Below are 13,758 nucleotides of genomic sequence, written 5' to 3'. Positions count from 1 at the left end.
GCAATATTGAAATTTCCTCTAAAAATAACTTTAAAATGTGTAATAGCATAGCAGTGGAAAGTTGTAAGTCTTTTCCCAAATGGTTGTTTTTCTAAGCTGTTTTAAGAGTGGATCAATAATCACTTTGAAAGGAAGCGATCCTTGACTAACATTTAGCAGATATTGTGCTTTGCAGATGTTTTATAGGTGATGCATGTACCACCTTGTAAACAGTGGGGGTAGTCCAAAGAATCTCTACATGATTGTGAGTGAAAAAAAAAAAAAAGATGAGGCCAACAAATGGCCTTCTTTCATTCCTATGCTGCTTGCGTGCCTGGTATCACTGCAGTATGAAAACCTTCTAGAAAATGCCTCTACTATAGTATCAGCTAAAGTGAACTGATCAATGTAGAATTAATAATCGATGTGCCAAATGTTGCTTTTTTTCCCCTGTTCTCCAATTGTCTGCAAACAGGCTACAAAATTCTCTACTATTTTTACTCTTTAAAATTATTTGTAAATCAGTTCAGTGGGTAATCCTCAATCTATAGACCCCCCCTGTTTGTTGTGAATTTTGGCAATTTGCAATTTAAATTGTATTAGTTAATTCAGTAAGCTATGTGAATCTGTTTGTGCTCTCATTTTCAGGATGGATAGGTCTACAGTATGCTAGCTTACCTCAACTGAAAATCTGAGTAACGACATAAAAGCATGCTGTATTGATTCTTTTTCAAAAGTTGCAACATGTCATGATCATGGTTTTGAGTTAAAACCAGTTGCCAAATTTCAACTGAGAAAATTGTTTTCCCCCAGATTTGACTAGGGAGACCACTGAAAAGTTTGTTTCCTTTTGTAATGAGGAATATGCTTGTATTCCATGGATTATCTGGGAGTTTTATTTAACATATTACAATTACTACTACAGGAACCTGTGACATTTGTTCTCAACCTCCGACACATCTTAATTCTAGCTTTTGACCTACTAGTATAAATCCTAAATCAAGTCAATCTTAAATTTTTGGGAAGTGGTTTTTGACATACCCTTGGCAGAGTGCATAGGTTCCTAGGACCTTTACTGTCTCTGACCACTGTGAAGAACCATGGACACAGTTTGCAGCAAACACCTGTTCCCACTGCAGTTCCTTAGAGGCAGGAAGAGGTGCCATAATTTCCTGAATTTCAGGGAACTGGGGCTGACCAAGGCAAATTCATACCAGCCTTGCATCTATTTAATGACTAACTGTGTTTAAAGAGGCAGCCTTCTGGATCTTTTCAGTTGCATCTTCTTATCCAACAATGGAAAAGCCAACCTTGATTTTTTTACTACTTACATCAAAGACATTTGTAGAAGCCAGTATAAAAGTGAAATTAAAATATATTTGCATGCAATATAACTGATACCTCATATACATACAGTCAATATAACTGACACATTATTTGAAATGTAATTGAGCATAATCCTCAGTATCATCTGTGTATACGGTACTGGTTTGTTATGTTAATAAGTACTGCTTCTTTTCTCTAAAGAGCTGATTTATATAGGTCAAGACAACATATGTAAAAAATTGTAGATATAAAAATTACAGTCAGTTGGAATTTGCCTTTGTTACTACTAAAGAATTCAAACTGAAAAATATTTTCATAAGTATTCCTTGTTACAGACCTACTGTATTGTTTGCAGGAAGCAAACACAAAATATCACACCTAGAGATAACCTAAGGGCAACACGTTGTTTCCCAGTCTGTGAAAACATGTATGGTTCGAGATGTCTTTTTGTCCCACACTGGAAATAAAACAAAACTCTTGAACATTTTTTTGTCATAAAATTGCATATATCTGTTTTGGGGCCAAAAAAAGACAGATTTTTTTTTGTGTGTGTATTTCTCTTTCCAACCCTTTCTTTGTTTCACTCTTTCATTAGGAAATGACTAAATAGACAAGCCAGAATATTTAGAACATTCCCATTGAAAACTTCATTAAAACTGACATATCTTTATGAAACATTTTGGCTTCCATGGAAAGACATATTTAGATGAGAAAAAAAAAGTCAAATAAAGTATAACTGGTTACAAATGCAGTCAAACTGATATTCATATTCAAATTTGAACTAATATTTACATGATATTTTTTCTAGAGATTCTTCAGACCAAATCATTTGAATAGACCTGACTAATGCCAACAGCTTGCTACCCAACAACCAAAGCTGTTGGAAGACAAATGTCTTCCGTTGCAGTAAGAAAGGTTTGGACTCCATGGGAAATGGCAAGATGTGAAGGTTTCCAGTGTACTCTCTTATCCATGCAGTCTCTGCTATTGATTCACGGTATTATGGTTAAATGTTGTTTATGTTTACTAAGAAGGGTGGAATTCCTTCACAGTCCTCATTGATGCTTTCCTTTCTTTAGCTATCAGTTACTGCTTTTTTTTTTTTTTTTTCTTTTTGTTCTTCTTCATATAGCTAAGCCTAGAGTTAGCTCTCTGTTTCAAAAAGATGGAAAATAGTGCATTTTTTCTTTTAGCCCTGCTCCAGTTATTGTTTGACAGGGCTTAGCTTCTACCATTGACCAGATTGCAATATGGCCAGTAGGATTGTTTAATGGCCACAGGATTGCTATACACATCATTATCTTCAGACATCAATGCAGAATGTTTTCAGTTAGTTTTCCATTTGCTTAGTTGCAAATGTGGGATACAGAAAATGGCTAATGCAGGAATAAGAAATTATTGGGAAATCCAGTGTCTTTCTAAAATAAGCCATTTTTTTGGCACTAGAAGTCTGTGCAAAATAAAGGATAATGCTGACCCATAGCAAGAAAACCTTATAATTCCAGTAGAGAACACCTTCCCTTCTTTGCAATTAGAGATCAAAACCAAACCCTGCCTTTAGGAGAGCATGTTCTACTAATATGAATGGACTCTTAAGTTAATGACACTTCCTCATATTCAATTGTTGTAGTTTCAGAATGATCTTATTTTCTTTTAGAAACCAAGATTTCTAAGGGATAGCATAAAACATTAGAACTCAAGCAGAAAACTGACCACTGAATCAAAGCTAAAGTTCTAATGTTTCTCCACAGATCTGACTCTGCAGTTATCCTGTATTTAGGAGAGTTAAGAATTTATTCTACATTTTTAAGCTCATTTGCCTGCTTGTTCTTCAGATACAGGATGAATCAGCACAGGGGTTTGAAGGACAGCTTATTTACATTTGTGAGTGTTGCAGACTACCAAAAGTGATGTCCATGAACATTAAGTATCAACATTATCTACAGGTATTTTAATAGAAAAAAAGTTATTAGATTTTAAAGTTGCATCAGACACAGAATTTATCATGTTTCTTGGAAAGCACATTTGCTCAGATGTAAACTAACATCTGGCTTCTACCTTGAAGCCACATGTTTTGGTTTATTGTCCCAAGGTTGCTTGGGTTTAAGTAGCTGGGCAAGACAAAAGCCATAAAAGTGGCAAAAAAAGTAGCCAAAAGCCTAATAGTGGGGTCTTTTTCAAGGATATTTGCAAAGGATAAGCAATGAGGGTATATGCTTGTGAAGCTGGCAAGGCAATCTTTGAAAAATGGGTCCAAAAAGGATGCTGGCACCATGGGACAGATACCAAGTTGTAGGCAGAAGCAGCAGTGTCAAAAAAATGTGACGTAACAGATCCAGCAAGGAATGTGACCCGAGAGTCATGGTATGGGGTTGTAGTTACAGGTAGGGTATTATTAGGAAAAGTCTCAAAGAAACTAATCTTACATGGAAAGTCAGACTGAAGGAATGCAAGGAGAGCAAACTTTACCAACAGATGGTGAAAAAGACGGAATAGGAATCTGGACAAATTAGGTAATAATCAGTGCAATGAAAGACAATGGAGATACTAACGTGTTTCTAACTGTGGTGGTGGGGAGAAAAAGGCAAGGCAAGAGGATTCCTAGGATTAAGCAACTATTGATTTGCAGGGAGAAAGAGGGACAAGAATGAAAACCAAAAGTGGCTTTGTTGGTTGAGTGCAGGATGAGAGCAGTCCTTTGAGGTGCAACAGAGAAATAGAAAATATACCATTTTCTTTGCATTGTACTGCTGCTGCTTATAAGATTCCTTGGATACTACTGATGAGCATGGATGTTGGCTTAGGCAATATAAAATGACAAGAAGATATGGTGACTTCCCTGAAACTCTTATAAGTCAGACTGAGAAAGTAGGTTAGAAAAAGAGTAAAATTTGCTGGTGGTGTCCTAAAACTCTGAGGAAACTCCTGTGGTGGACACATGCGTAGTATGGAAGATCAGCTCAGTATCAGCCATTCTTATTTACCTTGCCAAATTATGGAGCTCAGGGACAGGAGACTGGAGGCCATCCAATTATCCAAGATACATGGTGTGTAAAAGGGAATGTGCGCTACTTAAGGTTCACTTCAGTACAAAATGAGAGGATTAGTCACTTTGACCATCAGGGGAAAAACGGGACACAGTTTGCAGCAAAAAGCAGATTAAATTGCTATTAAACTTCTTCAAAAGGTAGAAAGAGCAGCCACAATTTCTTGAATTGAAGGAATGACCAAAGTGAATTCATATTGCCCCATGAAGATCAGTGGTTTTCAGTATCACAGTTTAAACAGAAGGGCAGAGGCCAGTGGCTGACTTTTCTTTTCTTGTCAACACCGCATGTAGGCTGGGGATCACAGGTGTTAATAGAAGTGGTTTCCTTTCTCAAAAGAGGAGGTAGAGCTCGATTCAGGAACAACTGCAAAATTCAGCTGAGGATACACACTGAGAGGGAGGGAAGGGCTGAACCAAAGAGGAGGGATGAAGTAAAGGGCTGAAATGATAGCAGCAGGAGCAGAGTCATTAGTTTAATGTGTAGCTTGAATCAGCGAAGCATTTTACAGGTGCAGTAGAAGGACTTTCTAACTAGAAAGATGTATTGCAGAGAAATATTAGAAGGTTACCGTGAAGAGTTTGGCTGTTAGTTTTGTTGTCTCTTTCATTTCCTGCAAACCAGTTGTTTTCATTTTTCTGTTTAGTGTGGACTGTCTGCTCAGCCTTGTACAGAAACAACAATAAAGGCTGCTCTCCTTTCTCTTCAACAGGCTTCACAGGATATATTAGTAAATGTGAATGCTTGCTTTTGATTTCTTTATTTCCTTTGCAGAATGATGAATCTTGATGAGATATGTCATGGAAGACTCTAAGGAAATCTCCTATTATCAGGAAAATGAAAAATTCATCTTTGTTAACCCATATACATTTTCCCTTCAAGTAAATTAACAATTCAAAATCTTGTGCTAAACTTCATTAACTTCCTCCATGAATAATTCCACTGACATCTAAGCAATTTCTGCGTGAGAAGATGAGAAGACTTGTCCTTTTATATTGTACTTGCTCGTATAAAGGTAAATAAATTAGAGGGAACTAGTCTACTGTCCAGATGTGACAAAACAACATTGCTATACAAAATCATTACGTAACACTTTTGACACTTACTGATCTTTTTAAGGTTACTTAAACAACGCTCATGTTCAAGTTAATTGTGAGTGGAAATACTCTTAATGAGCATCCTACAAAACTGTTAGATATGTTGGAAAATAATACAATACACTAGTATAATACACTCAAATCCCCGAGGAGTCTCATTAGCTACAGCAGGAGCAAAACATGAAGTTTTTTTATAAGAGAAACACTCGAGTCTCAGGTAGTGACATTTGTGCACTTCAGTATAAACTTCAGTTTAAGCCAGTTAAGAAAAAACTCACACCTTTAATGCTCACAACTTGCCTGTGGGCATTACTTAGCCTTGGCTTAATTTCTAGCTCGCGTTGAAGTAACCATCCCCAATACCAATACAACTTCACCTGTAGTTATTTGTCAAAAACTGTATCTGTTAATTTTTGTTCTTTGGTCATACACCATCTATATCAGCAAGTGTTTTCTTTAGCACTTGAAGTTGTGTCATGGTGTAACTTTAAAGCTAATTAATATTCATTGGCAAGTGATTTAAGATTGTATGTAGGTTGACTTAAAGACATTTATTCCAAAACAGTTGTTACATTTTTTCCATGTTGCTGCATTGTGGATTTTGTGCTTAGCATCTGACATGTTTTCTCAACTACCGCTTTTTAACGAAAACATGAAAGTACTCGGGGGAATGTGATAAAAGCAAAAATTGTATGATCTCTGCAAGGTAAATGACAGCATGGAAATTGTCACATCTGGATCAAAAATATTTCACCTGTTTACCTAAATAAACATATTTAAACATGGGTAATTAGGATTGTAACTCAATGCATGTCTCCTTCAACAGCTTTTCCTTTTTAATTGATAATTTTATTTGGTCATAAGCATTTAAATTATGCACATCTTGCTTTTCTTTATTTCAAACAAGCAAAAGAAGATTTTCTGTAAAAAAATATTCTTTTGTGTCTCATCCCTTTTCTTGTTAACACCTTGCAACATTTTCCTCTTCATAGGAAATCATGGTCATTTAAATTTATTCATGACATACATGTGGGAAATGACAGAAACTGTTTTCAAGACAAGAGGATAAAACCCAGCAACAAAATTGATATTACTGATATTTTAAAAATAATGTTTGTTATTCAATGTAGGTGAAATTTTGCTCTTTTACTCACACTGGTGAAATCACTTATATTAAATGGCCTTCTTATGTAAGCAAGCCATGTGAGCATAAGCATTGGTTCCCTGTCTTGCTACAAAAATAACTTATGGAGATTTGCTATCATGCATTTGTAGAAACAGTATTTTATTTCAAAAGTACCAGCAAACATTCTAAAACAGTTAGAACACTTTTCATCATAGAAATAAATTGGTCTAGGACTTTTATTTAACTGATTTGAATTTGTTAGCCAGCTTGTGATTTGAAGCTAGAATTATCATGTGAAGGTACACTTTGTAAATTGCATTTATTCACTTTTTTTACAATGAAAATATTTTTTAGTCATTGTAAAGACAGAGACTTAAATATTTTGTTTCAATTCTAGTCACGTGTCTTGCTTTGAAATTAAGATAATCATACCTCCTTGTTGAGCTGAAAATGTTTTCTTTAAATTTGGTCACAGGTCCTACTATTCAATTAATATAATCATACCTTCTTCTTCTGCTGAAAATAAAGCAGTTGTTTAATTAAACATGCCAGTTGTTTATAATATAATGTTTCAGAAATACTTGTTTGAAAGAAAGGCTAAAGATTTATATCAAACATTTCAATCTGACAAGTAAATTACATTTCCTCTACCATAAAGAAAGGTAAGGCAGGAAAATGGTTGCAATATAAGAGTAACTAAGGTTGTTGCACTGAGGAAAAGCACACTTGTTCTCATTACTTGGAGATATGATATACATCAGTCTACAAAGGTGACCTTTTAGACTCTGGAGATTAAAGTTGAACATTTTACCTCCTTAAAATAGGGAAATAGACATTATTTCAAAATTGTAACTCTATTTTAATAGCTAATTAGTTCAGAGATGAGAGAAAAAGTGTGAGATTTTCAATTTAAAAAGTGAACAGAATGTAGTAGCTGTACTAACATCTTTAATAAAAGCAAGAACAATGGGTCTAAAAAAGTTTGTCTTATTTTCACTTCCTTCCCGAACCTCAAATTGTGACACTGTTTGTCTAAGCCCTAAAAGACACAGGCTGTAGGAATGGTCTCTCCTGTACTGAAACTGGCATGATTTGAAGCTTATCCCCTCTCCCATAGGGGATTCCCTCCCCATAGGAAGTTCTGGTGCTGGAGATGAAGTACTTCATGGTTTCCTACAAAATCCTGGTTCTGCTTCTGGTAATTGTGGTCCAGGTTATCTGTCTGGTGGTCCAAGTTTTTATTGAAGGAGTCCAGTAGTTCTTTAACTGACCATATGTTAGTTTAAGGTTGAAATTATAACATATTTTTGAAGGGGAAAGGGCTTTAGCCGATCTTTGTTATCGGGATGTGCAGTCAGAGCTTCTTGATGCCTCCCTGTCTCAAATCACAAACCATCTCAGATAATAAAACAGATCATTCAAAGAGAAAGGAGGGAACAGTATCAACCTGTCATATGAATCTTTTTCAAACCCTGAAAGACTACTGCAGTGTGCTTTGATAAGTCAGCCTAGGCAAGGTGCACGGACTTGGCGTTGGTAACTGAAGAAATAGAAAACTTAACTGCTTTCATCATGTAATTAGCATCATAAAATAAAAAAAAAAGTTAGCTGTGAGGTTGTTTTGTGCCTATGCTTCAGCGTGACTTTGCATGGGCATGAGGGCTTTTATTTTTCCCTTGTGAGCCGCAAGAATGAAGATGGGTATGATTTTTGCAAGGGTGAAATAGGTTGTCTGTCAGTGGGGTTCAGGCGACAGTCTGTCTGCAAGCCGTAAGATGATCTGCATAGTGCCAGAGGAAAGCAGGCAGAATTCCTGGCTTGCAAGCACAGATATTGATCTACCTTAGCCACCTAAACAATGCCTCACCTGTTTGCCTTGTCCATACCTTATTTTACGCAGTCTAATGCTTGTTTTGTTTGACTTTTCTTTTATTTCTGTGGATCTGAGCTTTGATACACTTTGGGGAGTACATAAACACAGTGTTGTACTTGAACATCACTATCCTGCAGAGTGCTCTAGTGGCTCTGGACCACCCCTCCCTTATGAGAACAGCGCTGTTATTGAAAATTATGAGTGAGCAACTAAGTAAGTAGGCCACATACACGAGCGTTTGATCTATCAGACTAGTGTCCAATGACATTGAATGTGAGATGCTGCTAATTACTGTGCTACATACTCCCAGTTAAAATTTCTTAAATTTGAGCTAGTAAAAGGCTCTATTTTTATAAATTCTTTTTTTTTTCCCCAGCTGATGGTTGCAAGATAAGCCACCACAGCATTTAGAATCCTATCCACTTATTTTGAAAACAGCTATGTTATTGTGTACTGTCTCAAGAAGGAATGAAATAGAAAACAGCATTCATTTTCCCAGTAAACTATAACATAAATATTTTACCACCATTTATTATTAGTTTGACATTTCCTGCAGACAGCAATTCCAACTTTGCCAGCAGGCACTGTGTCCCACAATCCTATTGTACTTGGAACAAATTAAGACAAACATAATTTCTTATAAAATAAATGAACAAAATTTGCAACAGAAAAACTATACTGAAGCTAAATGAGCGTTTCTTTTAAGTGCTGACACTTGGTATTATTTAATTTGCATACAGCACATTTCACTTTTACTGGAAAACAATTAAGTTAACGAAGAACTAAGTCATCTGTACTTTCAGGGATAATTGAACATTGCTCAATTTAGAACTGTTTTACGTTAATGCTGTGAAGGAGCAGCCTACATCATGGTAAGTTTGTCAGCGGTTTCAAACACAAGCACACTTTTGGCTCAGCGACATATGAAGTGGATGGATCAAAATGGAATACAAAATAGATTGTAATGACACTTAAGTTGAGCTGATATAGAAATACTTTAAATACAGGGACTGACACTGAGTATTTTTCCTCCTATGAGACATACTCCTTACTTCGTAAGATTATTTGATAGTTTAAGGGCTAATAAAGAGGAAAAATCTTTATTTCTTCTTAATTTTCTCCTATCTGGGTACTTTCAGGCACTAAAGTATTTTCCTGGATCAAGTGAGACAAGTAATGAAAGAGCTTTATGCTGGGGTTGCATTCCAGTCTTCGCTATGGGTGCATGAAACTGCAGCGAATCCATGACTTTGGGCTTACACCCTGACAGTAAAGATATGCTCTACTTATAGTACTGATCTTGAGAGCGTGAGGTGTTTGGTTCCCCCTCCCCATTTAGACTTATGGAGTAGAAATAGATAATCCTTTTGGATTTCTGGTGCACAAAATTACAAATAAATCTCACTGCACAGAAATGGAAAACTTAGGTTTAGAACTACTGTGTTCCTTTAGAAGTAGCAGCTGGTCCAACTCATTTATGCCTCGCTTGACCTGAGTTTGGTTTAGAAGTGAAACCTTCGAGCTGTCCATTTCCCTCCTGATTTTCCCCCCACTCTTTGCTGAGTTCACCCTTACTGAAGATGCCCAACTGACAGTAGGTAACAAAAGCCTGCAACTTCCCTATGGAGTACCTGCACCATGTCTAGAAACACTTTCTAGTAAAATTCTGCAGATATGCTCCAGCCCTTAAATCAAAGAGCCCACCCTTATGGATGAAAGGCTGGTTTAACCTCTCCCTGCTGATTCATTCTTTGGCCGCTCAGCTGGGAATATCAATTGTGATAGTAATTCTTCTTCTTTAAATAAATTGGAAGGGTGACAAATTATAGCTGCCTCTGAGAAATTTTGTAGTCAGAAAAAATGCAATTTTAAAATACATTCCTTTAAAAAATTTAAATAAGCAATACAATTAGCTAAGCACTTACATTCTATTAGCAATAGCAAGTAAAATTAATAAGTAAATTCAATGAAAAATGATTATGTGTCACAGTATATAGTTTTTACATTGACATTTCACATAATCTGACTTTGCTGAGAGGAGAAATCACTCGTCTGTTAAAATTACTTTTTAAAAGCTGTCAAAATTGGAAAACCTGCTGTCAAAAATATGATGAGAAAAGTTTAAAAATGGTAAAGTATGTTGACTTAGACAAAAAATATTACCTTTAGAGTGGAAAACTTGAATATTGTATCATTATCTTCTACACAGATGAAAAACGTTATCTTTTTCCAAGCTGGCCATTTTTTTTTTTTTTTACCTTTTAGAATTATGTTTTGCATTTACATTTCAATATGAATGGGACTTCATCCAATTTATACTGCAGCAGAAACTGAAAGTAGCAGGTATTTGGACATTTATATTTTAATCGTATGTTTGAGTTTCACCACTTTTAAAAATAACAAGATTAACAGCCCTCAGAGGGTGAAGTCCACGGTGCCTCTGCACTCCAGTCCTGCAAACTGCTGTGTGCCAGGACCTTGGGGTGGAGTTTGGCTGATGGGCTGCTGGTGGGAAGAGGTCCATCCACAGCAACATCCCCAGCCTGCCTCCAGGGAGTGGGCTTGGCACCAACAGCGATCACAAACCCTGTTTCTCCAGCATGTCTCTGTCCAGTTTAAGGACAGTTTCAAAGAAGGTGACAATTCGTTCTCCATGCACATTCAGTCTTTGGCCTCTTTGTTGAGACTGCCAGCAAGGATGCCAATTAGTGCCATTCAAAAAAGCCCAGATATGCTGTGGTAATAATGAAGTACAGATTTAGAGAGATACAATCCAAAATCATAATTAAATGGAAATGAGACAAAACAGAATCTGAAATAAGATTTGACTAAGAACTACAGAAGTGCATATCTCAGTTTTGCTGGTTACTTTTTCAGCCATTGCTGCCTTTAATACCATACAGCCTTTAATCCTGCACTGCCTTTTACAGTACGTTTTCTCCAAATCACAGTCCCTGCATGCATATAGGTGAGACTGGCTATGAGTGAAGCAGCAAGAGCCTCTATGAGGGAGGAGTGCATGTGGCAGTGGAAGTTGTGGAGCTGACTGTGATTTCTTGACCCCTGTTTTAAAAGGATCCAACTCAGGAGTCATTGGACTGGACATAGGGGATGGAAGGTAAGCAAAAGATTATTTTGTTTTTGCCTTACTAGTACTTAACGTATTCTGGCATCATGCTTGTGATGTTCTTTCACTTTCTTAGCAGTGTGAGTTGGAGGGAATAAAGTACTTTTGCTCTCAAACATCATTCCTTGAAGTGCAGCGTGATTTAATCTTGCTGTTCAGTCTGGATTTAATATGCCTTGAAATACGTTAATTTTTTCCAGTTTGAAGAACGGTTACTGAAAAATTCTAATGGCAACCTGACAAAACATATAGGGAAGCCATTCATGTAAATGATATTTCCACTCAGTTCATGAACCAGAGCACCCCAAGTTTTTCTTTTGTGTTCCCTCCAGATCTGAGTAGCTTTTTGCCTTTCTCCAACCAAGTGTTCCCAAAACATTCCTCCTCCTGGGTTTTCTATGTGACCAATTCTTTGCAGTTTTCCTCATAGAGTCTCTCTGTCTCTATAGTTTGCTTCTGCTACTTAGACAAATTGATTCATGTCTTTCTTTTAAAATTAATTCCCACTGTGATGGCTGAAAAAAATTCTTTTCCTACCTAATCCAGTAAGCAGGATTGTCTAAAGGCTTGAGGATGCTTTATTATGGCTCACACTGGCCACAGAAGTGCTTAACGATCTGTAGATTGAGCAAATGAAGAATTTTTTTTAGCAGAACGAATGGGAATTTGTAGTCAGATGTGGGAGGCTGCATCCCTTGCATTTTATAATCAGCCTGACTCACTTCAGGCTGTGTGGGGGCTGCTCTTTTAGTTCATGAATACCACCACATCAATACAAGATTCTTTGAGGTCCATCTATCTGTCTATCTGAACTCCCACATTGTTACTTGAGTATCTGAGCGCCTCTGATGTGTGTTGTTCAAACCTCTTGGCACTTATTTACTTCTTCAGATTTCTCTATAGTGGCAGGAGGAATAATTTCACAGTAGCCTAACACACCTAACAAGGAAACACTTTTTAGTTTGTGTTATCTGAACCTGTCTTTAAAATAACTGCAGTTAACACAAATATTGTTGCCATTGAATCTAGTGGTGATTAAAAGAGGTAGCTGGCCTCTAGTAGTTACCTGTCAGATGCTATCTGACTTATTTCAAGTGTTATTTTGGAATTTGCAGCGGAATAAATTTATCATGATGAAAATCCATGTTGGATCAAAAGAGAATATACGCTCATATGAATCTAAGGCCTGAAATTCTGGCAATGGGAGCACTGCTAATGGAGAAACTCCCTGGAAACTCTGAAGACAACAATATACGCAAGGATCCTAGATTAGTGATCAGAGAAAAAGTGAAATACCTTAAATGAAGGTTAGTTCCCCCAGCAACAACACCAGTTTGTCACACCCAGAACACCTTGGAACATTTTCTGGCTGTTGTAGTATTCTATAGCATGGAAGAAACTAAGCCTGACTTACTGTAGTTGCAATATAGAATGATATGTCATTGCTCCAGAGAAGACAGGGGGATGGATACATTTTTTGATAAACATTGTCTAATTCTATTCTGAAGAGAAATCACTAGGAGAGAATCTATCCAGACCTGGGGCATTCTGGGCTGCTTGCAAAACTTTACAAAGTCTGGCCATACATGACGAGACAAAACAGAACTTGAAGCTGAAACAGGTTAATAAGGAAGTAGATTGAGATCAAGAGAGAAACGAGAAAGTACTGTTTGCAAACTGAGGATAACTGGAGTTCTTGGCTGGGAGGAGGCTGAGTAGTATTTAAAAAGCATGTGTATAGTATTCATATACTAAAAGCCTAGTGGAACCTTCCCTTGTACAGGAGCTGAGCAGGTATCAGAACAATCTCTAGTACTCTGGTAAATTACCAGCCCTGCTGGTGATGCTCTGAAAAGGTTGGGCCATGCTGTATATAATTCTTGTGAGCCATGGAAGAAGGTATATACAGGTACATGAAGAAGCTGGGAAATATGGCTGGGAGGGTCTCATGCTATTGGAACGATTTGTTAGGAGGTAAACAGATGAAAACAGGGGATAAAAGGGAAATTACACTTGGGCTGCTGAAACTCATGAGCTTCCTGGAGAATCTGTCTTTTATAGCTGGCCTTTATGTCATAATTATCTAGATTTTATTACAAATTTACTATAAATATATCTTAGTGGAAAGATTTAATGATTAATTTATATAGTCTCCTTTATTAATTTCAACAGCTGATTGCAGC

At 36.8% G+C, this 13,758-nt stretch overlaps 1 protein-coding gene across 2 annotated transcripts in view; it reads left to right on the top strand.

Moving 5' to 3' along the window:
• The window catches only part of FOXG1 (forkhead box G1), a 112,241-nt gene that overhangs the window by 22,941 nt on the left and 75,542 nt on the right, over nucleotides 1-13,758 (top strand). The window contains exon 5 of one of the 2 annotated variants that reach the window (XM_080396294.1): nucleotides 5,127-11,566. The gene's annotated coding sequence lies outside the window, so the exon portion shown is untranslated. Of the gene's footprint in view, nucleotides 1-5,126; nucleotides 12,858-13,758 lie in introns of those variants that run through there. The other variant, XM_080396300.1, reaches the window with a different exon arrangement.

The sequence above is a fragment of the Falco punctatus genome, assembly GCF_963210335.1.
Source record: "Falco punctatus genome assembly, chromosome: 7".
Classification (NCBI taxonomy): Eukaryota; Metazoa; Chordata; class Aves; order Falconiformes; family Falconidae; genus Falco; species Falco punctatus.
This window is presented reverse-complemented; position numbering and strand designations above follow the sequence as displayed.